Source organism: Clupea harengus, chromosome 21 (assembly GCF_900700415.2).
Source record: "Clupea harengus chromosome 21, Ch_v2.0.2, whole genome shotgun sequence".
NCBI classification, from domain to species: Eukaryota; Metazoa; Chordata; class Actinopteri; order Clupeiformes; family Clupeidae; genus Clupea; species Clupea harengus.
Window position 1 is genome coordinate 26,243,344 of NC_045172.1, and position 5,000 is coordinate 26,248,343.

Sequence of the window (5,000 nt, forward strand, 5' to 3'; positions counted from 1 at the left end):
CTTTTATCCACACCTCCCCAGGTGTGGACAATCAGGCCAATTATGCCCATTCACCACCTAAAAGCTGTTGCACTGCCACTGCAAAGCCAGTAGGGGTGTAGAGGGGCGTAACAGAGATACAGAGAGAGAGAGAGAGAGAGAGGGAGAGAGACAAGACCAGACAGAGACAGAAACAGAGAGAACGAGAAACAGAGAGAAAGAGAGAAAGAGAGAAAGAGAGAGAGAGAGGAGGAGACTTTACCAGTAAAAAGGAAAGCCTACACTGTAAAAAATGACACTGCAATTTAGTTGTTTCAAGTGTGTTTGTTATGTTGATATAACTAACGTCTATTGGAATTGTCCAAACAAAAAGAAATACTAAGTTTTTACTGACTCAACTTCATTCTAAGTTAAATGAACAAGCATGTAGTTGTTTCAACAAAAAAAAGCAAGTTAACACAACTTGGCCTACGCATGCACTATACTGCCACCTATTGCCAGTTCTGTTCACCACGTCACCACCTGCCTTGATCAGAGGAAAGCACACGGAGGAAGATGAGCTTGCATCCAATCCTTAACCATCCAACGTTTGTGGTGAGTAAACTTAAGAACACAACCACTAAATGAACAGAACTATTTTATATTATTAAATAACGGTTGGATTCGTGGATATTATTGCTGAGCGAAATATTTGATAGTATATCAAAGGATAGCTAGGATAGCTAGTCATGGCAGCAAAAGCTAGCTATCAACTGACATCTTAGATGTTGGAATATAGTCTTGAAGAAAACATTTCCTCTAGCCTTTATAGTTATTCCTCCTCATGTGTCCTACAAAAACAGTTTCAGAGGCGTTGTTTTTTGCTTAAGCCCGAGTTATTAAATTTAAATGTTCAATGGGTAGCTAACTTATGCTTGCCTTGACCATCAGCCAGTTAGTTATTCTTCCCCAACACTGACAACTGTCTAACAACTTAAAATTGAATCAAATACATTATCAGGAGAGGTGATATATATTCGTTTACATAGTTCCAGGCAGAAGCTTGGGTTTCCTTATGTTTTGGCTCTGAGTAAAAAGCTGAAGAGTGTTGAGGGTGTAAAGGCTAACTGTGTTTTAAACAATTTAAAACACTTTCATTCAGCAACAGGGTTCCCACCGACATTCTACATGACCTTTTAGAGGGGGTGGTTCCTATTGAGCTCAGTTTGTGTTTGTCTGATTTAATTGGCAGGGGCTGTTTTTCTCTTGATGACCTTAATTATGCCATCCAAAACTTTCCATACAGGTTTAAAGACAAAACCAACCGGCCACAGAAAATACAAGAAAGGTTTAAAACAACTGGCTCAATTGGAGGTAACGTACACGAACATTTGTCACTACTCAGATTACTTCCCCTTATGGTTGGTCATTTAGTTCCTGAAAATGATAAGACATGGGGTATCATTTTGGATTTGAATTTGATTGTTGAACTTATTTCCTCATCTGTATTCACTACCCCAACCATATGCTTTTTGGAATCCAAGATATCTGATCACAGCAATCTGTTGTTGGAGGTGTTCCCTAACTTCACATTGAAACCAAAACACCATTACCTCGAACATTATCCGAATCTCATTCATTGTTTTGGTCCTTTATTGAACTTCTGTACAATCCGTTTTGAGGGTAAACACAGCTTTTTTTTAAAAAGTTGTGCGTGACGTGAACAATTTCAAAAACATTATATTGACATTAGCCAAGAGACACCAACTTATGTTTGGCTACTACCTTGAGCGGCCCAGCCTTTTCAAGCCAAACCTTGAGGTTCACAGTTCTTCTACTCTCTGTACTGATATTTTGGACGACAGTATAAAGCAGGCACTTAAGAGGAAGTACACAAATGTTATGTCTGTTTGTCTGACAACAACAATTACTCGGCATGGGACCACATATTTTGAAGGAATGTTTGTCTCATTTGGCAGCACAAGTGGACTACCTGATTTTGGAAAGATTGTCTCATTGTGGCTGATAAGGCAATGTTTATCATTGAACCATTTCAATCTGTGTATATTGAGCATGTAGGCTCTTTTGAACTGTTTAGAGCACTTTCTGCAGGTTTTCTTCTGGTTGAACCTGAAGATTTGAACCACTACGAACCATTATATTGCTACACCATTCAAGGAAGACAGCTGGTCACAGCAAAAGCCTTTTTGCTTCATTAAGGTATGCCTGACATATTTTAACTTAAGATAATGTTATTCCTACCATGTCTACTTGCTCACTCCATGGACTTTGGTTAACTGCAGTCATTATGTCTTGTTGTTTTCTTTTTTCAATCATTCTTTGATTTCACATTTCAGAATGTTGCTCAGAGTTGTTTTGGCACCAGATGACATCAGGAGGCTGAAGTTGATTGAGGACTAAGCTAAATCTGGGTTATGAGTTTGTAATACAGTATGAAGATCCGGACTTCTAGAATGAGTTGATAAACCTCAACTGTCCCACAGAATTGCCCAAGGATAAAGCAACCCTCAAAATAATCCAGAAGATGCCACCTGACCAACACTTGGTGACAGTTAGTGACAGCAGTACCCTTGGCACTGCCAGCCTGTCATCTGCTTTATCATCTAGAGAAACCAGCCCACCTGATATGATGAAGAACTGGTCTGAGCCCTTTAGCATTCCAACTTTCTCTTATGATGTGGAACTGAAGCTGAAGAGAGGAAATGAAGCATATGCCAAAGATGGTTCCCGGATAGAGGTCCTCAAGGGCCTCAAGAGTGAAATCTTGGACAGACTTGTTGGAGAGATGTTCAGAATCGATGCATATCCATCACAGGTACAAATTGAAGAAGTTGCCAAAGCATTGGTAGAAAAGCATCCCTGTTTAAGAGAGGTAGGGTCCACAGATGGCTGGTACTGCTGGAAGTACAGTTTAAATTTAAAAATGGGCAATTATCGGCACAATTTACGTGCTGCCGGGTGTACAGCAGTGTTGGTGAACAAGACTCGAATGTTTGAAGATGGGAAAACTAAGCGGAAGATCAAGAAGCCAAGGCGATCTGAAACCAACTTCCTTCCAGATATACCTGATGAAGACACCTTTACTTCCCTTGAAGAGGACAGGAAGACACTTCTGTTGGAATTTAAAAAGGTGGCAAACACTTATGCTTTGAGAAGAAAGGAGATCGTTGATGATGAGCCTCTTGTGAGTGTGGTCAAATCCAGATGGCCTGCACTGTTCTCGGAGAGACAGGTATTATGCTTCCCACTCTCCCACTGCTTTTATTCAAAGTGTCAGACAACATTATAATACCAATTAACAGTAGCAGTTAACACAGGAAAAACTAAAAGCACTGCTCATAGGAAAACTAAAAATTGTTACATTGCTGTACTGTTAGTTGTTATTGTTTCATAGTGTCACCAGGTACTACCAGTATGACCTGTTGAGCGTATACAAATAAATCATTGTTTTTTTTTATTCTGCATCAAGATCCTTGCAGAATTCAGCCGTCTGATGTCTACTGATCTCCTGAGATCCTTCTTTGGTGGACTTGATGAATATATGCCCAGGTTTCTTGACCTTTTCAGAAAAAAGGATCACATTGCAGAGCTCCAAGACGTGGTTAGATGGCTGGACGCTCATGTAAGTATTGCACATGAATCTTTCATTTTGTGATGAGAAAATAGCCTTTTCTCTTTTTAACACTGTCTGTATGTTTGCATGTGTCGGTGTTTGCTTTTGCATTTCAGGATTCCAATCAGAATAAGCGAACAGCAGTCTTACTTGGCATGCCGCATTTCGTTTGTGAAGAGCCCTCAAGCTTTCTTAAGACCTGTGAGGTAGGTTTAAAGCTTCCTCAAATGACTTGACGTGTGATTTGGAACCACTGTTTGAATTGATGGATAGATTCAAACCAAAGATGGAAAAAGCAGCATGAATAGCATGAGACACTGAAATACTGTATTTTTATTCCAAACTGCAATATAATAAAAGCATTTCCTGGTTATCAGTTTAATATTTAGCTTCATGGTGATTTTGTTTTTCAGCCAACTGATCCAGTTGAAGATACCTTGAAAGGAACCAGTGTCGGGATCCTGATTTTGTCTGAAGAGATCGGCAGATATGCGGTCCCAATCGAGACCAATGACATTTGTCTCGTCTTGGAGGAACAGCTGGCTGTCATGAATATTTCTGATATTCCCAAGGCATTCGGACTAATGATGGGTCTGATGTATGCGCTCAATGTTGACTACCCAAAGCATCTCAAATATACGTTTGAAGTAATGCAAAAGCTTTTCTTGAATGTCGGAGGGTGTAGCTGCTCTTCACGTGTTAATGGTCTCCGTAACAGGCTGCTTTGCAAAAAGTTGTAGTGCAGAAATCTCACTTAGCATTTGGACTTGGTCTTCAGATATTTTTTTTGCTTTGATATTTGGACTTTGAATGATTATCTGTAGATATTTGTCTATTGTTAATTGTGTAACTTCCACAGTGACACGTTATTGGCATTGTAAAAGAAAGGAGGTAAGTTCCACACTATCTGGAACCTGTAACTTTGTGTGGCTTCAGTTTAATGCACTGCCCTATGCAATTTACCGTTTATAATGTTTTAATTCACTGCCCTATGTATTTTACAGTAGCACATGGGTTTGGTCCCGAAAGCGAAGGTTTTCTTTAGTCACTTTTGTATTGTTTTGTGCCCTTTGCTCCCATGTGTGGACTTTGAGAATGTTGGTATCTTTGTTTTTTTTGTACTGTTTATTACAGTGTTCATAGCTCCCTGTCACTGAATATTTTCATAATTTCCCTTGTTTAAACTACATAGAAGAGGCAGTGAATGTTAATAAATATGGCAAAGAAAATAAATTTGTCTCATCACAGTATTTAATTCAACTAGTGTTCTTATTTTGAACCAGCATGCAAGTTAGTCAAGTTAACTTTCTTACCTTTTTTGACACAACAAGTTTAAGTATTTAATTAAACTAGTGTTCTTATTCTGAAACAACATGCAAGTTAGTCAAGTTAACTTACTTACCTTTTT

At 39.0% G+C, this 5,000-nt stretch overlaps 1 protein-coding gene and 1 long non-coding RNA gene across 2 annotated transcripts in view; one reads left to right on the plus strand and one right to left on the minus strand.

Moving 5' to 3' along the window:
• The window catches only part of sema5bb (sema domain, seven thrombospondin repeats (type 1 and type 1-like), transmembrane domain (TM) and short cytoplasmic domain, (semaphorin) 5Bb), a 32,306-nt gene that overhangs the window by 15,560 nt on the left and 11,746 nt on the right, over nucleotides 1–5,000 (minus strand). The window lies entirely within an intron of this gene.
• LOC116218223 lies at nucleotides 1,244–2,357 on the plus strand. The gene is made up of 3 exons (XR_004162750.2): nucleotides 1,244–1,332; nucleotides 2,071–2,178; nucleotides 2,316–2,357. It is a non-coding gene; the product is annotated as an uncharacterized LOC116218223 (long non-coding RNA).